The sequence below is a fragment of the Trachinotus anak genome, unplaced genomic scaffold, assembly GCF_046630095.1.
Source record: "Trachinotus anak isolate AG129_WGS33_773 ecotype Australia unplaced genomic scaffold, CSIRO_AGI_Tana_v1 ptg000028l, whole genome shotgun sequence".
Taxonomy (NCBI): domain Eukaryota; kingdom Metazoa; phylum Chordata; class Actinopteri; order Carangiformes; family Carangidae; genus Trachinotus; species Trachinotus anak.
In genome coordinates, this window is record NW_027273879.1 from 15265796 (window position 1) to 15288088 (window position 22293).

Sequence of the window (22293 nt, forward strand, 5' to 3'; positions counted from 1 at the left end):
TGGCTTTAAAATTATTTGCCAGTGACCTAATTTGTAAGCATTTTGATAATACAAAGAACATGCATCTACTGCTTGTTGCCTTTTTAAGTGTCCAATATCCATTTCTTTCTATTAGACTATAGGACTGCCTAGTGCTTGACCCTCCTTGTGAAAAAAGAAAATACAAAAAGGGCACGCTGTTGTATTTGAACCTGACAAAAGCAGACAGACATGATTCTTTCTGCTGTCTCAGAGGTGAATGGAGTGTGGATGGAGATTACACCCGCTTTTTTGTCTGCTAAAGATTTAAGCGATAACAGCAAAGGGGAAGAACAATTTTCCTGCCCGCTGTTAGAACAAATTGCCCTCTCTGTTATGGTCTTTCTATGGTAATGGTTCAATTGCTTTCTTTCTATTTTTGATCGACAATGCTATATTTGAGAAGCAGAGCAATCTGCTGCCTCCTTGAGACTAAAGTGTCTAAATTGTGAAAGCACCCTTTCTTGTATCATAGTTATTTTTGGTACTTTTGACTTAGCTTATTGGCTTTTTTTCACGTCAATAATAGCCATGAGGGTTCTTGTGATTGATTATGAGTAAAAGTATAGTCAAAGACAGTGTGGGGCATGAAAGTGTGCAAATTCAAACTCAGAAGCAGTGGCAGCAATATTATCATCAAATAAAATGTCCTTTCTATTGTTGAACCTTTATAACAACTAAACCACAGACTGTAAGGTCCAGCAGTCAGCAGAGATCAAAATAAATCACAGCCTGCTCATTGAGATAAACAATAAAAACCACGTCACCAAAACCCTGAATATCACCTCAAAGAACATACATTTCTCACTTCTAAAAATCACTAATCAATTTAATAATTCTATGTCCCTATTGTGAATGATATTTAATTCTGAGTTATGTTACAGACTATAATATGGCTACATGTGCACTTCATTAAATATGTAGGGAGCAAAGGAGGCGAACAACTATCACCAGCGTGAAACTAAAGTAATCGGATTCTAGCTTCACTCATGTGGTGCGACACAAAGAGACAGACAGAAGCAGAAGGAGGAGAGTTTAAGTTTAAGAATGAGAAATGCATAAAATATGTGTTAAAACTCAGTAAAATCCGCTCAGTCTGCCAGTCTGATTACCTCACCACTGAAGTGAATTTTAGACAACTGTGTGCGTGCATTGTTGCTTGAATAAATAGTGGCAATTATGCTTTCAAATACGTTGCTAAATGAGAGTGGCACGTATTGAGAGGTTTTATTGATCAGGACAAACCTGAAAAGCATAGAGAGAAATTCAGGGATCGAGGCAAAGCTACAACACAACATCCAAAGCTGTTTCTCTGAGACTGTGCGCATTCACATGTATGGGAATCTACTGTATACGTACGGCTGTGGCTGATTCTGTCTTTAAATAGGTGTTTGCACAGGAGTCAGTTTAGACCCATGATCACAGAACTATGCATTAAATGTTCTGGCTCCTGTTGCAACTTCTGTCATGGATGATGAAACTGATCACATCAGTGTGTAATTGTGATGCCTTACTTTTGCTAAGGCAAAATAAATATGCAACAGAAGTCACTTCACCAAACACTTGTTCTGTATCTGTGCTTTTTCTGAAACACCTAGTTGCCAGTGGAGACATGAGGGGAAAACTAATTCTGCTTTATTATGTTTCTGTTACATATTAATATTTTCTCTATATCCACCATGTTTTATATTTCAAATGATTATGTAGCAGCTGTGTGTTTTGTAATTGTATTAAAGTAGCAAACTTCAGTCTAACAAAGTCAGACCAAACTCACTTTCACATTCATAAGAAAGCTTCCATGTGTGTTATTACATCTGCAATTTCTGTGGGCTTCCAAAAAAAAAAAAATTACATGTTTGTTAAATTTCCATTTTTATCTAATAGCTATATGCAAGGATATCTTAGCAGCCTTTTTGTATTTGGATGAAACCCTATGTGTTCTGTTATATTCGCCAAGAATGCCATAATTACAGCAATGATGACGCTTTAAAGGGATGTTGACCTCTCCATAGCTGAGATTCAAGATCTCTTCAATTAACATATTGGAGGACGAAAATGGCTGCATACATCAATGGGTTGCTATTACAGACAGATGGATGAAGTGGTCAGGGGCAAGAGGTAGTGAGAGGCTGCACAAGGATGAGAGTGAGCGAAAATACTGTTTTTTAAAAGAAAAAAAAAAACAGTGTGGCCAACATAGTGTATGCGAGAGGCACACGCTGAGAAACTGAAGCTAAAAGAGAAACAAAGACAGGTGAAGATAGAGAAACACATTTGTAGAGAAACAGAAAGATGTGGGCTGAGGGGCACATCTAGGCAGACGGGCAGAGACAGAAGAGAGAGACAGATAGAGATATGAGGGGAGTCAGGCCACCAGATGGTCTAATGACCACAGGAAATATTACAGCTGGCAACCGCACACCAACATTAATGACACCAGTCATTTAAGAGCCTCTGTGTGCATGTGTGTCTGACTTGCTGAGGGTGTATGTCTGTGGCACATTTAACTGTACTTGCAAGGTCAAGAAGTCCTCCTAATTATTGTTTCATTACCAAAAGGCAGAGTCTGGTGACATTTTGACCTTTTATCGTGTGATCAAAAAGCTGTGAGTTTGGGTTTGGGTTTGGGCAAGGCTATGTACGCAAATGCGTGGGTAGCATAAATGAATGATCACCAAGATTCATTTATACTGTTTTGGTCAAAATTGCCAAGACTAATTTAGTTTAAAGCCTTAGTCACAAACGGCAAAATAAATGTAATCCAATAGAAACAGTGATGTCGGTGGATTTGCTAATTTGCACCAATTTTTCTTAGTGAGTTTAAATGCGGAGAACAGTGGCAACCAGCAGCAAGCGGGACAGTCTTTAAAGGGAACGGAGGGCCGGAGAGTTAAAAATGGAGGAAGCTATCATAGCTTATTAGCTCTGTTGCACCATCCATTTTGTCTAACATCCCGCACTCCACAAAAGAGGAATAGTTTGCAAACAGGTAAGAGTAGCTGGTACAAATAAATCTTTTGAATAGCAAGCCCCTTAGCCAACCAGCTAACAAGCTTGCTAATTTACAATTAGCATTAGTTAGAAAGCCTGTTAGTTCATAGAGCGTTTTTCGCTCTGGAATAAAACTTCTCATTGAATGAAATTGTGTAGCTACAACTTCAGAGAACAGGATTCCTGGGTGAGTAAGTGACCTCGTGGAGAGAAAACAGAAACAAGCTATATTTGATATACTTGTGCCATCTTGTTCCTGATTAGCTAGCATGTTAGCAGTTGGCTAACCGGTGACAGAAGTCATCACTGTGTCACCAAGCTCCTACAGACTAATATTCTGAGATGAAATTTGCTGTGATTCTTTGTTGTGGGACTGGGCTTTCAAAATGTGTTCAGACCGAACCGCTTTTAAAAGCTGCATGAACAATTTGAGGCCCTTAACTGTCACACTATCAGTTCCAGCTTTTCCAGCATTTGTGTTCATGTGGGATGTGAGCCACAGCAAAAAGGAGGACATTTTGGCATATGCAGGAAAAAAACTAATGCACAACACATGACCTAAAAGTACACAAATGCTGTGTCTTTATCACTTGCAGGCTCATGATACATCCCCTCAAGGTCACACAAGCGTTTCCGTTATGCTGCTCATGTAAAATCCTAACCATAACTTCAATTTAATGTTAACACTAGAATCACACAGGGAGCCAACATTTTTTTTTTTTTTGGTTAGACAGTGACAACTACATGGAAAACATGTTTTGAGCACACCATAAATATTATTCAATCAGATTTTAGAGATGTTTTATTGCAGTGTAAGAATAAATGAATCTAGAACGAACTACATTTTCTTTTCCTGCCCTTTCAGTCTAGCTTCCTCTGCCATTCTGCCGTTCAGTTGTCTAATGTCATTCCTGGACAATATAAACAATAACTGAACTGCATTTATTTTCTGTATGGTGTGTGTTGCTTTACTTCATCCTCTCTCTGTCTGCCTCTCTCTTGCTTCTCTAATCTTTCCCTCCTTCCTTCATAGCCTCCTGTCTGTCTTATCTCTCTCTCATGGGTCTATATGAAATATTCTGACCAGGCTCCAACAGTGAGCACATAATTAGAAACCACTGAACCGTGACTCCAACATGGGGGTTTTTCTCCTATCTGTTTAGGGAAGGTGAGGTTGAAGAGCAGGGGGTGGGGGGGGGGGCTGTAAAACATCTTCATGGTCAGAATACTACACCGGCCTGAAATGGTGGTGTCCTACAATACATTTAGATAGATAAGGGGAGCGGGTGGATGAGGAGGAAATATATAAATGGATTGATTGATGGGGGAGAAGAGAGCGGGGAGGATGGGAGGCGTCGACAGTGAGATGGAAAGAGAGAGTTATGGCTCGTCTCCATTAGCTCTGTTTTCCGCAGCGAATACTGGTAGGGTTCATAGCTTGGTTTTCATCTTCATTAATTAGCCAGCTTCACCAAACCAGACTAGGATTTTAAAATAACAGGACTAAAGAGAATACAGATAAATAAAAAATTTACAGTAGCAGCTGGTAACATTAACAACAGAACTGCTAAAAGTTCCATTTTTAACATGGAGCCAGTCGTGGCCATCTCTGGCTTCATGTGAAATGATAATTCTGCCATTATAGTCACCTCTGGCCAGGTGGCTCTGAGCCTGACGCAACAAAGCATCACTCAACTGTACTCAGTACAGACATGAACTGAAAGTGATGGAGACTGAAAACATCTCATGATGTCATCGTGCCATCTTCCACCTAATGCTCACTTATGAACATTTAATGATGTCATTGTGATACATCTGAGTCACCTTAGTCATCTTTACTGTGGCTATTTATAGCCTTATCATGAGGTCATAGTGCTACCTTCATCTTATGTTGGTCTGTACAGCTGTATTATGATGTCATAGCATCAGCCACACAGAGCTGTAGTCTGAGTCCATGCGTCATTTTTACTTTTCCTACGTCCTTTACTGCTATTTGTGATGTCTCCCCATCTAGTGTGTGTGTGTGTACTCCTGTAATATGTGGCCATGGTGTGACTTTTACCTGACTTTGTCCCTGTGCGGCTTTATTATGTTGCCATGGTGTGACCAGCTAGTTATGGTGTGTGCTGACGGCTTATTAGGCGTATTAGAAAAGGACAGAGGGGCCTTTGGGACAGTTTTCATCAGCGCTTGTCCTTGGAACACTCAGGCGTTAACACGTTGTCACACATGATGCTGCAACACACACAAAGAGAAACCCATGCACTCTTATACACACATGAGGACATGTACAGCAATATTCTCTCTTATACACACACAGACACGCGCGTGATGACATACTCATGTGCATGTGCACCCTATTTTTTATGAGTCCTCCCTTTTGGCTATAGCAGGAAATGAATGTCCAGCAGCTAAGGTTGTTAATTAACATTTATGGCTCTAGATGACCGACCGGCTCTCACAGTCTTCACGTCAAAGCAACCAGGGTATAAAAATCCAATCTCTGTCCCTGACTCCCCGCCAAAGTAATGATGGTGTGTGACGATGTTGATTTGTTTCATAATATGAATCTAAATGGCACTGATCCCCTTTGGGTATTTGTTATATATATATATATATATATATATATATATATATATATATATATATATATATATATATATATATATATATACACATATATTTGGAGTTTATTTGTCCCCTCGGACAGTATACATCTGTGGGTATGTTTGTGAAGTGATGTGAATGGTTTGAGGAGATATCCCATATGGGTAACGGCTCACGGGATTTCACATGGGTCTATTTGTGTGTTCAGTTGATTCTCACATTTCTGTCCATCAAGATTCACAGTCCTCACAATTGTTAACAATACCGTTGTGTTAAAAAAAAAAAAAAAAAAAAAAAAAAAAAAAATGTTGCCATTGCCAGTCATGTTTACAATATTATCTAATCAAGACTAAGTACATAATCTTGCAGTAAATAGGCTACATAAAAACACGTTGTGATACACACACTGTATAATTTAGTTGAATTCAGTCTGTGGTAGTTTTTGTGGTAGTTTACTTCAGCTATTTTTTTTAATTACAATTAATTACACACATTCTCTCCCTTTTAATACAGCACATAATGTTTCAACATTGTTATGCAATATAAAACGCTTCAACTCTGTCATCAGGGTCTTTGATTCTCTCATAATGGCCTTGCTCTTATTCTCTTTTATGGCTCTCAGTCTTTCATTCCTCACTCTCTCTCAGCCTGTTTTATCTCACGATGGTCTAAGTATACGCTTCTGCTACCCCCTACAGCCACCCCTGCCTCCCTGAAACATTGATTACACACAAGCCATGATGAGAGACAGCGTGTCTCTTAAAAACACTTAAAAACCTGGACCAAGACTTAAGGACCAATAGCTCGATCGATGTTCACTGTCACGACATCTTACACAGACACAGAGACACAGACAAACTCTGCTCGCACACGTAATGTAAGAATACACACTTGCACAACAAGTCATGCACACATATAAACAAGTATGGCGTCCTGCAAGGAGGATTTGGACCACAACTCAGAACATGGATGTGTTTAATACAAAACCTGCTTTGGTTGAGTCCACATGCTCCAGTCCTTCCTGAACATTACTTCATTAGTTTGGTTTCAACTGTCACAACACACAAATCAAACTTAAAGAAATGCCTCATTCCTGATCCTCTGTTAAAAAAGTTCAGCACCCCTGTTGTATGTACAGCGTACACACCTATAAGCACAAAACAACACACAAATGACCAACCGCACACAAATAACCATCTGTGTCAATTCCAGTCACATCCCCAAACACCTGTCTGCCAATCGTCCAACAGCATTTTGTCCGTGTCTGCTTTTCCCCCGCCAAAGGAAACTGTGTGTGCGGACAGCATTTGTGTTCATATGTCGGTTTGTGTGCATGTATGTGTGTTTGCAGTCTGACGGCCACAGATAAGGTGGCAGTTATCTTATCGTGCTGAGCCAACCTACCCTAAACCCTCGCAAACCTCAGGTGTCACAGCGTGCTGGCTTTTCCCCAAGCGTCCCCTCATTTTCATGTCAATTTCACACCATTTTGCTCTCTGAGTCTCCCTCCCCTCGGTCTCTATCCCTCGTTTTGCTCCCTCCCTCCTTTTGATCGGCAGTTAAGCCCGATTTCGTCCAGTTTTTCGTCTTTGTTCTCCCGTCGTCTCTCTCTTTTTCTCCCTCTACCCCCTTTTGATCTTTCTTGGTATGCATCCACTTGGCCTTGCAATCAATCTCTCCCATCTTTGACAGTGTATGTCATCCTGCTTAGTCCCACTTGGCCCTTGTTTCTTTTTTTTTTTTCCAATCATTTGCTCTCTCTTTCTTGCTCTTCCCATTTTTATGTCCTGTTTTCTCCTTAACCCTGACTCCTCTCTCAGTCACACATAGTCCAGGGGAGGTGACAGTTCACTTAGACGTTGGCACGCTACCTCACTCATCCAACTCCTCCTTTCTGTTCCATTCCCAGCACACTTTCATCCATCTATTTATTCACCTCCCAACAGAAATGACAGTCTTTTTTTTTTATCAATCTGCCAGTCGTTTTGCCTTCTTTTTTTTTTCTAACTACCTCCTCTCCATCTCTGTATCTCCTCTTTCTCCTCTATTGCCTAGGGATGCTGTCACTCTTCAGTCACTCTTCAGCCTGCCAAGCTGATCTGTGGGGCGCTCTGTGCACTGTATTTAATTTCAGTTGGCTGGTGATTTACATCTCCCAGCTGCTAACCTTTAAGAACAAGTTCTTCAACTATGCATTTTAGATCTAGGGCCCTATTTTAAATCGTGGAAGGACAAATGCAGAGCAGTAGGTCTTGGGTGTGTGGGCGTCACCAAGTGCACCTTGCTATTTTGGTTCATGGATGTGTAGCAGCGCAAAGTGCAAAAAGGCTGGGTGAAGGTGAATAGAAACCGGAGGTTGTGCTGATTAATGAGTACACTCTTAGCTTGTCACATGGCGGGTCTCATCTCTCCGAAACAGCTGTGCCAATCACAGTGACGTGTGACGACAGCACCATGTTGTTGTCTGGAGTGACACAATGTGAACACACAGCACCACAAATCCGCAGCTAAAGGCAGATCATGTGGGGATGGGTTTTGGGGGGGTGGGGAGTTAAACAGTAAATTCATACAATGAAGAGAGACGCAAATTTTAAAAAAAACATATATTTCGGTAAAGCAATTTATCAGATTGCATTCATCAGACACTATTTCAGTTATAACTCTACTGTATATCATGTTGTATTGCCCCATCATATCTTAAAATGTGACACAGCAGCATTTGCACCTTCATCCATTTCAAGACCAAAACACAAAACAGCACTTTTGCAAAGTTGGAAAGGAAGCAGTCACACTTGGGATAGATGAAATCTGACATCTCCTGCAAAAACAACAAAATAACAACAAAAAACCGGCCAGTCTGATGTGTGTAGAGTCATGTGTGTGTGGTTATTTTGTGGCATCTTGCCTGAGATTTAATCAAGTAGACGTGCTTCCGAGGCATATAATCTCAGCGCAAAATCAAACACACGTTTTCCACCAAAATACCAAGATCTTGCTTTGCGATGCCACGTTTGAATGAACTTCCGACCTGTTCTCACCTCGCCTTACCCCTGTGCACAGTGCAACTGACAGAGCGGAGCTTCAGTGTGCAAAATGGTCTGAGAGCTGCTACCGCAATGGGCCCCTAAAATTATAATGAAAACAGCATTTGTCTCAACTTGAGTATAGTTTTTTTAGGAGAAATTTTAAGTTTCTGGAAAACAAGGGGCACAACCATGGTGCATTATCTGAGGGTTTGTGTTAATGTGCTAAAGCTAACCACCTCTCAGTCATGTAATGGATGGTTAAAAGGCACCTGTCTGATACCACAGCGAGCAAAGTGTATTTTTTTTTTTTCTCAATTTTTTGTTGGGTTTTATTATTGTGAACTCCTGGAAATCACATCCTCAACATCCGAACTCCCTCCCTCAGTCCAAACAATCTCAGACAGCCACTCTCCCACCTCGCACCATCTCCCACACTCAGATCATTTAGCCTTCCCAGAACACTTCCCTTCATCCTCTGTCTTCATATCCCACCAAGTATGACCATCTTTGTCAAACTGTCAGGTGCCCTCCCTCTTCCATCTATTAAATAAAGCCTTTCAATTCATTTTACCTCATATCACTCCTCCCTTTCCTCCCTCTGCCCTTGCATTCCCATCTCGAGGCAAGTCAGACAGTTGTCATCAAACCGCCAGAGGAGAGAATGCAATCAGAAATTGTTCTTTCCCCCATCCTCTGTCATTTTTTCCCTCCTTTATTCCCTCTTTTCCTGCCTCTGCCTCCCTCCCTTGTGTTTTGCCTGCTTTTACATCTCATGGTCCAGAGGTGGACGCAGTGATGAGAGGAGTGAGAATCTCCTGAACATCCCTCTGGGGTTTCACTCTCCCCTCTGTCCTTATCACTGGGTCTAGCATTTATTATTTGTCTCTCTTTTAGCTTTAAACATGAAACCTTTTTATTTTTCTTTAATCAGTAAAAAAAAAAAAGCTTGCAGACTTGCCACACTGTCACAAAAACTGAGAAATGTGGTTTAGGTCGAAAACTTTGATCCCTCATCAGTATTTGTCAGGCTATCGCAAAAAGGCCAAAAATAATCATGACACTTGATGAAATACATGTAATCAAAACTAGCCAATAATAGGCTTTATTTAATCATGACAGCAGCAGTAGTAAATCTCTGTGCAGTTCAGGGCCTGTCTGTCATGATTTTGTGCTGCCTGCCTTTGCTGCTCTCTGCCTGGACATCTTCACCTTCCTGCTCCCCTTACTGGCTGAAGTATCGCGATTATTCCCTTGAACTGGTAGTAAACACATCAAATGTGCAGTATAGAGGGAAAATATCTCAAAATAGCACTTCTATGCCAATCTTCAAAAAAATATTTACCATTAACTGAAAGTGACACACTCCAGTGACAATATGCAGAATCCTGCATTTTCCAGCCCCGGTGTTGTTAATCTTTCCTGGCTCATTATCATGACTGTCATTGGGAAGCGCAGGGGAGATGAGAGAACTTAAGTCTTGTGGAGGCGTAGCATTCATTCACTGACAGTCTGACGTGCACGTACATTGCACTGCTGCCTTCACAGCTGTGCTGCCAGCCTCGCCGCTCTCTCTCTCTCTCTCTCTCTCTCTCTCTCAAAATCTACGCACTGAGCTATTCCTGAAAGAAGCTGCGCCACTCGTGTAACAATAATCTGGGTCAGACTTCTCAAACTTTTTGAACAGATCGTGCACAGAGATGACAAATCACGGCGCAATTAGCTTGCCTAGTTGCTAACGCTGCCACTTAAAGCCAACAAGATTGCCGGCGACCCGTTTGCAACCACATGAATATGTGAAGGTGTTTACAAATTTGCCAATATTCCCATGCTATACCTGGTTGGATCAGTTAGAGTCTCCACACTTAAAATACTCTGTTCATTTCGCTGTAATCATGAGCACATAAGTATAATTAATTCAAACCAGCATCATAAAGCAGCAATAACAGCAAAGCAGTGACTCCCTTACCTATGATGTTGAGACGTCCGAGTGTCTCTCCATTCCGGTGATTATTTATATTCCTGTAATCCATAAGGGTCCATAGATCCAAAAAAAAAAAAAAAAAAAAGCTAGGCATTTTTTCATAAAGGTATTCCAAGTTATGAATATTGTCATGTGAAGTCCATTGCAGACTATATTGCAAATTCACTCAAGCACTTCTCTCTGCATTCTGTCTATTTTCTCTCCCTTTGGTCCTGTCTGCAGGTGTGCTTGTTTTCATTAGCTTACTGGCTGCAAACCGGAGGTGTCACGGTAAAGGTCCGTTCAGATTTCAAAACCGATTACTAGACTCCTTCAGTCAGAGAAAGCGCTGCTATTGGTTACTGCCTGAGTCAATCATTCCAGCTCAGAGACAGTCATCTGCCCTGTCCAATGACATCGAGCAAGGCAGGGGCGGGCACTTCTGAGACAATGGTAATTGCCTGTGAAAGGTGTGAAAGGTCCCACCTCACAGCTGAGAGGATGCAGGGGGAGATGTATAAGAATTGTATTTTTTTTTTTTTTGTTCAGGCCTTAAAACGCTTCAGTATGTGTTCTGCTGTTTTAGATGAGAGAGTAAAAGCACAGTTTTCCATTTGGGGACTTTTTCTAGCATGAGGTATATCCCAGTTATTGTTATCAAATATGACTTTTTTAGGCAAGGAAATAAAAAATAAATAAATCCATGTATGAACTGATGTAGTTTAAGAAGAAAAATCGGTTGAGGTAATTTCCTAATGCAAAAGATTATAATATATAATATAATAAACTTTATTTATAGAGCACTTTTACAATGGAAAATGGAATAGTACAATAAAATAGGATTGAATAAAAGGACAGTCAAATTAGACAATACAAATATAAAACAGGAAAGTTTAGTTACCACACACATCTAAACATGTGTATAATGTGTGGAATACCATAATTTGTCTCAGAACAGTAGATACAGAGTCAAGAACTGCTTGACAAACACACTTTGGCTATAGCTAGTCAGCCATCAAAGATCCAAGGATTATCCACTGTTCACAAACATCCAGAAAAAAGCTGCTTTCCTTGCTGCTTGGCCAGTCCCAGCCTTTATCAATGGGATACAGTCACACCCAGGAAAATGACAGAAATGATAAATACAACTGCTGGTTGTATTGTATTTAAGAACCACTTGCCTTGCTTGCCCTTATGGCAGACCACTGGTTACAGGGTCAAATGTACAATAGACATAGAATATTCCCCAGCAATCCCAGCTTTAGCTTCCTGATTCTAATTCTGATCTGACATTAAATGAACTCTGTCTGATCATTGTAGTGTGATTTTTGCTTTAATTTTACCTTTAAACACTTTTAGCACACTTTGTTGACACTTCTTTTTATGAATTCCTTGAGGGAAACAAGCATCAGTGGCTTATTGTTCATGACAGCCTACAGTGGCATCTGCCTGATTTAGTTTCATATTGAAAATGTAAATAATCATAGACCACAACCCTGAGTCAACCCTGACAATACTATACAAAGCTGTTTAAAGACTGACATGAAAAGCTGACCTCATCCTGTACTTATTTTCTAAATTAAACACACTTTAAACGCAATGTTTCATTGTGTTAATGTTACTCAATTGTAAAAAAAAAAAAAAAAAAAAAAAGTGCATTTTGGGAATTATAAATAAATGATGGGTTATTGCCTGCGGTCTTCTTTTCTGTGCTGGTGTGAAATTAAAGGTTGTTCTCTTAACACGATTGCCCTCTAGGAAGTTTAAACGTCGCACTTTTCCAACACAGTGCTTTCTATTTTTGTTCTGTCATGGAGCTCACTGTCTTTAGTCTCCAATTTGGCTCTAAAAAATGTCCATTTATCTAATGTGTGTACAGCAGCTTACCTCCATTCAATCACGTGTTTATGAGCGTATGTTTATGTGTAAATAAATTAAGTGCAGCCACTGCTGCTTGTATAAAACTGACAGGTGATTGGTTGAGGCCTTGACCAATCATTGACCCTTCCTTGCTGACCTCTTTAACCCTAGAACACTAACTTCGGGTGATTTTCACCCACACGATTCTTGTCATGTGATTTTCATTGTGTTGCTGCTGTCTGAGTTGCATGGGTTCTTGGGTAGCTTCAGGCTGCTCAGTGATGTCATTAATGGTATGTTTGTTTCCCTCCTCCCATCTATGGTTTTTTCAAGAGGCATGCATTCAGGTGATTCTCACCAGACGTTAGTGATGGTGTTACTAATTTTAACGTGAGTGTTCTAGGGTTAACAGAGGGTCATACTGGGCAGGATTTGTAAAGCCTCATGGTTCTCTATGTGTGTCTGTCTCTCTATATGATATAAAAATTATTACATAATACAAAAAGGAAGGGATAACATTAACATCAGCTGTAGATAGTGTTTTTTTTTAGTTTATTCTAACATATTACTTGCTCTGTATTCTTACAAATCACAACAAATAAAAAAAATAATAAGTCAGTTTGCTGTATAAAGTGACGTGTCACTGTTTAACTCTCTGACTGCTGTGAATGTTGACATAATTAACAATCGTTGAATGACTGTAAGAAACATGCAATTAGGCTTTCTCACAGCTTTGCTGCTGTATATGAAGAACACTGTGCATTGGGTCTAATTGTTGCCACTGTAGATTATTTCCTATGGATGTAATTCAGTGACTGTGTTTTGACAGATGAAGGCTAAAGTACTAACACTAAGGTCCTTTCCTTTCTGAACTTTAATCCTGTGCCCGTTTTTGTTTTTTTGTTTGTTTTCTGACGTTCCGAGTAACTGTACTTTACTAATTGCCACTGGGGCATTTCCACACGTATAAAGATTTAGCAGGTGTTTATTTTAAACGTCTCTTTTGGCTATAGCTCGTTCGATGCTTGCTCCCATCCAACGATTTAATTAGAGTCAGAGTCAGTCGCTGCACAGTTTCCACTAATGTAAGCGAGGCAAACCATCAAATGTATGCAAAGCACATGGAGCCATAAACGTAAAGTCAACACATTATATATTCACTTCATGCTGCATTTACATAAGAAACAACATTGTGTGACAAGTTGTATACAAACTGCTAAGCTGGTTACATAAAAACACATATACACACATATACATATGCATAATCTAGCACCTTTTTTTTCCAAAACCATCTCTGTCCACATCTTTCTCCCTCTGTTTTCACTGCATTAGAGTATGAGAGTGAGACCCCTACCCATTACATTAGAAAAGACAGGGAGAACAGGATCCAAGATAAAGCATCTGCTGCAGTGATGTCAGATGACAGTTATGAAGCAGATTATGAGGCTTATAGTCTGAACTCTCTGCCTCCAGTTTGCGCTCTTAAATTCTGACATCTTAACTCTGCAATCCTCATGTTTTTTTGTGTCACTTTTATATATATATATATATATATATATATATATATATATATACTTTTACCACCATTATTATATTTTTTTCTTATCTGTTGCCACTTTTCCTCCCATTGCTCAGTCCACACAAGATCATGAAAAATAGTATGCAAAAATATCATAAGAAAATCAAAATCATAGGGTTTTTATTGACTTTTTAACTACTATATGTCACCTGCTAAATTGGCTGTGTACATCTGGTTTGTATTTAGTCTCAAACAGTTACTGATTGAAGTTTTTGCTACTTTCATTCTTCATGATTGCTCACTTTTATTTGAGTTCACCTGATTCCCATCTCACCTTTCCCTGCTCCAGCTCTACCTTTGTTTTCTTTGTTCTCCTTTAGATGTAGACTTTACCACAACATAACAGTCTCTTTCATCTTACTAAAGACAGAAACGAGACATTCAAAGAAAACTGCACTTTAAAAAAATTAGCATATTTATCAGCAGACCTTCTTCCCTCCATTAGCTTCACGCTGTGTTGTGATGCAATTATTTAAGTTTCTTAAACTTTCTCTCGCTCACTTGATTATGGTGAATGTATTCTGCAAATAAATTGGCAGGTCAACCTGTTTTTAGTATGCCCCCCCCACCCCCCCACTATAGTCCATAGCCCATAGTTAAATTCTGTGTCTGTCCACGCTCTTTTAGTCCTCATCTTCTTAACCTGATCCCCTTGCTTACTAATAATAGCCCTGGCTTTCACAGAACAGGCAGGGAAACAGAGCAGAAGGGGAGAATTGGGGGACTGTTGGCTGGATTCTCATCGGGTTTTGTGCAGTGTGCAGTTCAGTGGCTCCTGTGTCTCCTTTTAGCCCATTGATTTATAGTAGTAACTCTGCTAGGGCAACCTTTTAATTCCCTGCCTTTATTTTTAGTTTCTATTAGTGCAGGGTGATGTTTTTATACCCCCACAGCTTGCCCACCTTTTTCTGCCTTAGATCTTAGAAATTAAAGCTAAAGGAATTTTTGAAAGGAATCATTTAGCAGATTTTTTTTTTTTCTGTGTAGAATCTGAAACATTCCTTTCAATTGGCTTTAATCAGGACATGTGATGTTTTGTCCTCCAGAATAGAGTGACGCATAAAATGAAAAATTGGAAGCCATTAGTAAGAGATGATGTGAAACATCAGGTTATTGGAAAGTGAAGAATACAATTTGACCTCATTCCTCAAATCTTGTTGGTGCTGAAGTGAGAGACGAACAGAAACAGACAAATGAACGAATGCAATCCCCTTTGCTTTTGGCTGGCGGCTGCTGTGAATCCCTCCCTTTTTGCTGTAATCCCTTATCCCTGCAATAAACTCACAATGCAGCAAAGATATCTGTTTGTGAAGTGCATTATATATGTACATGACATGGCGAGCTGCCACATCTCTGTCACTTACTGAGCAAAGCTTGATAACAAAGACAGTAGGATATGGCAATTAAAATTGCAAAACAGCATTTAGTTTCCGTGCACACGCCTTGGTTACAGAAGTAATCCACTGTTTGTCACAACACCCATTAAGTGTTTGCCTTTGCTTTGCAAATGAAAGACCCTCCAGGTTGTCCGCTTTAGCATTCGTTGGTCCAAGATCAAAAAGAGACAAGCATGGCATGACGCGGTTCAACCCTTCTGCTGTAATTTCAAATCATTCTATGACATTTTCCTCCTCGTCTTGTTTTCTGGGGGAATATGGACACGCACCAACTTGCTGCGCAGCAACAAAAGTTTACATTTTACTACTGCTATATTTGTAATCCTGACTGGGAGCAAAAATGTTTTTGCATGTGGGTCCCCTGAATCAGGATGTACAGCCATGGTGCTGAGATTTTAGCGGGCTTTGTGCTGCCCACTGAAGAGAAAATCCACTCATGCTGTGATGCTACAGTGCTGTGATTGAATATTATTAAGAAGTAATGATACATATGGAGTTTGGATTTCTGTGGCTGCGGAATTGGGGTGATCTGCTGTTATAGAGGCGTTGAAAAGACACATGCTGAGTGTGTAATTATCTCCAAGAGTCTTCTCTCACTGTTCGCAGTCACATCTCATCTATTTTAATCCCTTTCTCTGTAGTAGCTTCTGTATATTTAGCTCTTCCTCTTATTCTCTTTTGGTCTTCCTTTCGTTCTTGCATAATCATGTTTCCACTCTCCACATAAATAAGTTTAGCCTGGACTGCTAATACTGTCATGCTCCCTATCTGGAACTGCACAGCGGCCTGTGAGATTTGTTTTTGCTGAATTGCCCGGTTTTGTTTTGGGTTATTTTGTTGTTTTTCTTTAGTGTTGTTGCTATTTGTGTGTTCTTAGCTGGTGCGAAATCCTGTTGTGTCATCTGGAGACGTCGAGAACTGCTGAGTTGGAAATGTACAGCTGGTGTCAAGGTCTGGAAGAAGGAGAAAATGGGAGAAAAGTATGGATGTGTGTCTGTGGAGAGGCACAGAGAGAGACAGAGAGAGAGAGAGAGAGAGATAGAGTGAGGCAGAGAGCAAGGAAGACTGAGACGAAGAGAGAGGCAGACAGAGGAGGAACAAACACGAAGAGGGACAGCCAAAGATGGAGAGGAAGTGTGTACTTGTCTAAAAAGGTGATGTTTCACATGTTAGCATGCTCTGCAGTCTTGCAGAACGTGCTCTCTCTCTCTCTCTCCTTCAGCCAAGCAGGCAGTGTCTCAGGAAATAAATAGATAGCCTCTCAGCCACTGGTGGCTCTAGAGAAACCAAGATGCAATGCCTTCTCTAAACATAACAGCAGCAAAACAGAAAACAAGCAAAGTATCCTAACTGATGTGCAAGAAAACCTAAAACTATGTCTGTCGAACCAAAGCACCACAGGATGAGGCCGGGAGGCAGAAAAACGTGTTTTTTCTATGCAACTTATGGTTTTTTGTATATTTCAAAGTGAACAAGTGAATCCTGGCCAAAACAGGATTACGACAATTGATCGCAGTGATTACAACAGGATTTAAATGATGAGGCCATAACTTGTTTTCCTCTCACTTTTTCGACTGTCTCTGGCTTTAATATTCTTGCCTTCAGCAACGCTGTAGGAATAAGTTGTCTGCTGGTGAAACTGATCATCGCCTTTAAGCAGAGTACTTAATCGTTTTCTCCTTGGCTCTCAACAGGAGAGGGCCGGCAAACATTTCATATAAAGTCATTCACTCATAAACAATCAATAAATATGGTTTTCTGTTTTTTTTCTAAATTTAATTTTAAAAGACAAAATCATACTGTGAGGATCCACATATATGTATTAAGGTTTTAGTTGGACTGTGAGGTTAAGAGGAGATCATATGAGTGACATATGACTAACAACCCCACAGATATGTTACTGTCACTTTGAGGTGACGCTTCAAAGAACAAATATATTTGCAGTGAAATCTGTTTGACTGCGCACTGACTCACATTAATTCAGCGGCTGCCGCACAATGTAAATATTTGGACCAATTGGGACATGAAACCCCTATAGGCTATACTTAGCTCACCTCATTGTAAGCGATTCTAAGTCTGATGCTGTCCCATTAAGATTAAATTCCTTTTTCATACTGAATTGACTCAATTACACTTCACATTTCAATTTTTAATTAAATTTGGCTCTTGGCTTTCGAAGCTCAAAACTCCAATTTCAGGGCTCAACCTATTTTATTCTATTAGGCCTATATCCATTCTGTTCTATTTTTCCTCTCTTCTCCAGTAATGGTGTATTTTTTTTTTTTTTTTTTTGCAGCTTTCATATTCAATACTAGACCACTTCATCAGGAGCGTGACGTGGCTGTGGTAACAGCCGTTATACAGCGCAGCAGATTTGGCTGATGTGCGTGGCACGTTAAGTTACCATGAAGTGGAGCTAGTGTGGTTCTGTGTGTGCGTGTGTACGTGTGAGTGTGTGTCGCAGACAGTGTGAGAAGCGTGTAATAGGCTCACCTGTCCCGGGCTGCAGACTGATGGGCAGGTGGAGAGAATGGAAACCAGATGGAGAGAGAGAGAGAGAGAGAGAGAGAGAGAGAGAGAGGGAGCGATGGAGGGAGGGGAGAAATGGATGCACAGAGTAGATAAGACTGCACTGAACTCCCTGTGGACTCGATACATGCACTTTTAGACTTTTCACATGCTGTTTAAATACCACCTGATTACATAAACACCATTACAGAATTAAAAAAAAATAGGAGGGATTTTGCAAATACATTCATGTTGCTCCTTGATTCAACATTCAAGCAGCGTAGTTTGTACCAAATCTTTCGCAGTATGTAGCTACTTCCATTAGACTCTACATGCTTGGAGTACAGTAAAATCTATGAAGGCTATAAATGCAATTTATTCTTTTATTTTTTATTTTTGCAGGATATTAACCCTTTCAACAAGTCAGATGATATCCTTAATATTAGCATAGATGAGCTCTCGTTGTGGGTCGTGACCAAATATTCCAGATGTCTCAGTCACTCTGGCAAACCTGAATCTTTTCCCAGATCAGATGAATAACTCTTGGTTATTTTTGACAGGGTGAAGAGGAGGATCGCGCTGACGTTTCGTCCCGTCCAAGGTAAGTTGTTTTTTTTTCTTCTGTTTTTTCAGTTTATCTGTGCATATACTGTAGATGTCTTTACTGTTGCTCGAGGATACTGCAACTCGATCATTCATTTTTTTTCTTTGCTTTTCAATTTTTATCTAGCTGAATTTAAACTTCATGTGGTGCTTTTGTTGCTAGTGCTGACCAAGTTTCACGAGCCAGGGGTCCATGAAACTCATTTCATTCTGCTTATAAATAGGCAAAAGTGATGCTCCTGCTTTGTTTTCCTGCTCAACCATATCAGCAGTGAATCTGCATCGTCTTGTAAATTTGCTCCACCATCACATGAAATCTCCCTATCGCCACTTTGAAGATGATAGTTTCAGTGCCGAGGGCTCTGTATGAAATCGAATCAACAATGGGAGCCACATGTGTGAAAAGCCCCTAAAATACTGAGAATCTGTTTAGCATATGTGAGAACAAGGCAGACTGACTATGAGAGTAAAGCTTCGGCCTCTCCAGTCGGTGATTCCCGAAGCTTCCCGATGAACTGCTTTTAGTTATTGTGTCTGATTCCGAGAATATTGTTGGGAAATTCAAGGGCTGTCATGATTCAACAAGCGACCGCGGCAGCTGTCCTCTCCTCATGTTGAGAACCTCTGGCCCGCTGGTGTGGTGGTCTCTGCCTCTCTGTCAGTAGCATGTCTTGGGCTGTATCTGGTTGCCGTGGTGACATGCGTGTGTCAGCAGTGGGATGTGTGATGTGTGTTTGTGTGTGTGTGGCGGCGGGCGTTGAAAGGACTCCATGGAGGCGGATAGATTTCCTCTGTCCAGAAATGCCTGCGACAAACACACATACACACACACACACGCGCGCGCACACATGTTGACGCTCAGACATGGAAACTTCGGAAATGTGGGCATACAGACGTTACACACCGTCACACAGGCGCACACAGACATGCACACAAACACACACTGGTCGAGGAAATACGCAGACAGAGTGGACACACACGTAGACAGATATCCAGATTCCACGCAGGTCACTGCCATGCTTTCATACTGACAGCTCAGGACTATAAGGTTACATGTGGGGAAGTCCATGCCTGCTCCAGTGCTTTGAAAACTAATAGTATGTGTACACACTTTTATTCACTCACCGCAACCAGAAGCTTAAGTTTAATGCCGCTCATTTAAACTTAAAAATCTGCTTCCGAACCTGACAGATTTATTTTTGTACATGAATGACGGATGATGTTTGCATACAGAATTAGCAAATGCAAATTGTTGCTCACTCAGCAGCTGCAGAAGAGAGACTGGGGGTTGAGGGCCTTGCTTAAGGGCAGCTCGACTGCAGTCAGTGAGGGAGGGGGAAAGCATCTTTCCCCAGCCAGATTTTCCTCATGCAGGTTCCGGGGATTTGAACCCAGGACACAAGCCTGCAGACGCTTCAGGCTACTGCTGACAACCAGGTGCAATGCGACGCAATTACTCCTTGATTCTTCTTCCGCCTTAACTGTAATTGAGTTCAAGTTGAACCCCCCCCCCTCCCAAACCCCCCACTGAGACAGTTTGGCTTGCAGCAAGGCGTATGTCATGTTGCATAATCATGATAAACAAAGAGCTGAGATTCGGAGACACAAGACGCATGAAATGAATTGGAAGGAGGGAAGACTCAGGGGACAGAGACTCACGAGACCAGCAGGTCTGTCAGTCTGTTACAGGTAAGACTGTTAATGGAACTGGAAATAAATTATTTCTAAAGTCTTGATATATAATCCATTATTCTCACATTTATTATGAAGCTGTTGGCTTTTAATTATACAGCTGCAAAGTAAATGTTATATTTATAATATTTATTTGAGCATTGCTCTGTGTGTGAAGAGGATAGATTAAAGTTTCTGTATCAAACTTCCTTTGGTGGCTGAGAGACAAACTTCCATTCTTCCCACTGAATGCATCTGATTTGATATCTTTATCTGATCTTTATTGACTTGGTCACAATGCTAAGTGGTTTCCTGAGCTCTGAACATGACATAAACAAAACCTGTGACCTCATGCCGCCTCCTCTGCTCTTATTGGATAGAAAAAGGTCATATTGACTAATTTAACCCCACACTTATCTGCGCTCAAGTCCAAAAAGCCTCTGTGAAGAGGTGCACGTGAGGTGGTCTCTGAAGATGAGAACCTTTGCTTCCCCCCTCTCTCTCTCTCTCTCTCTGTCTGTCTCTCTCTCTGTCTGACGACTGCTAATGCTCCCTTAGGCATGCAGGTCAGCAAACTGCTTTGTAGACGCCGCCGTGTCATCCACACTGGTACAAGCACATGCATCTCCCGCCTGTCGTCAGTAATGTGAGAGAGGGTTTTTTGATCCTTGTAGGTCGTCTTGTCGCCAGAATCACCTTTACACACACACACACACACACACACACACACACACACACACACACACACTTACCCAGAGAGAGAGAGAGAGAGAGTGTCAGTCTCCCTCTCTTTCTTTCAAAGTACACACACGTGGTTATTTCAGACTGGATCAACACTGATTTATCCACACTGTACCCTGCACCGGTGCCTGATTTACTTCAACTTCACTTTTAGTTTCAACACTTCTGACGTTTCTTCTTCCTTCTCTGTTTGCGTAGATGCATGTTTGCGTCAGTCATTCTAGGCTTCATGGCTTCGATCTCACTCCCGACAGCTGTGTGTGTGTGTGTGTGTGTGTGTGTGTGTGCGCGCGTTACCTAAGAGCCTGTCCTGCCCTAATGGATTCAAAATTACCTGAGAGCTCTTGTAAGTTCACTCATCATATCAGGCATCAGGATGTGTTTTTCCTTACTTTTTTGGAATATCTAATCTTCTCTCCTGTTGCCCACAGCAGCTCTTAACAGAGGTTATCAGTTATCATCAGACATTGTTTTTTAGTTTTGTAACTAAACACTTCTTTGAGAAAGAATGAGAGGTAACACAAGGTACCTAGAACACTGCAAGTGTAAGAAAACGATCATATAATTGCTCAGATATGTATCTCAGAGTGACTGTAAACAAGTGAAATGATTTCAGTCTGGTGTGTCATTATGGAAACACATTTCAATTACTTTATGAATTAATGAGGATTTTAAGAGAATGAGCTCTGAGGACGTGGAGCTTTTGTGTCACTTGTTTTGCATTTGCATTTTTGTCTTGTATTTCCAGACTAAGGTCAGGCAACAGTATTAGTATGCTATCGCTGGTTACCATCTCTATTCTCGCATTGTTGACACAGGAATGATAAGGCAAGGAATAATACAACACCAGTGTTGTTCTGACTTTGCAGACAAGGCATCATTTCATTCTCTCTCCCTCTCTCTCCCTGTCTCGCTCTCTTGCATGGTTCCAGGCTTTGTTGACAGTCCGAACGTAGCCTATGCACATTGACAAGACAATATTAAGATCAGCGCCGGTTGCCATCTCTGTGACCTAGAATTGCTGACAAGGGAGTGATAAGCCATGGAATTGTATTAACCCAGCCATGTCCTGCCCATGCTGACAAGACGTTATTTTGTAGCCCTGCTGCTGCTGCTGCTGCTGCTGTTGCTGCTGCTGCGCGACAGCTCTGAAGACATTGGAGGCTCGCGCTACAGAGTGCAGTATGTCTGCTCTGTAAGATACTGTTGCTGACAAGCCTGGGGTCCTGTGGTTGTAAGCCCTATTGACTAGGGCATGGTAAGGCAGGGAACAGCATTAAAGGCAGCTATATCGTCTATACATGTTGACAAGGCACAAGTGAGCGCTGCACT

General features: G+C 40.9%; 1 protein-coding gene and 1 long non-coding RNA gene across 3 annotated transcripts in view; one reads left to right on the top strand and one right to left on the bottom strand.

Moving 5' to 3' along the window:
• LOC139611042 (uncharacterized) overlaps positions 1-12624 on the bottom strand; it is a 108775-nt gene extending 96151 nt beyond the window's left edge. Inside the window, exon 1 of the long non-coding RNA XR_011686243.1 lies at positions 10609-12624. This is a non-coding gene — a long non-coding RNA (uncharacterized lncRNA). The remainder of the gene's footprint in view (positions 1-10608) is intronic.
• The window catches only part of cntfr (ciliary neurotrophic factor receptor), a 230217-nt gene that overhangs the window by 21332 nt on the left and 186592 nt on the right, over positions 1-22293 (top strand). Inside the window, exons 1-2 of one of the 2 annotated variants that reach the window (XM_071465294.1) lie at positions 16307-16389; positions 18507-18547. The gene's annotated coding sequence lies outside the window, so the exon portion shown is untranslated. Of the gene's footprint in view, positions 1-16306; positions 16390-18506; positions 18548-22293 lie in introns of those variants that run through there. The other variant, XM_071465293.1, reaches the window with a different exon arrangement.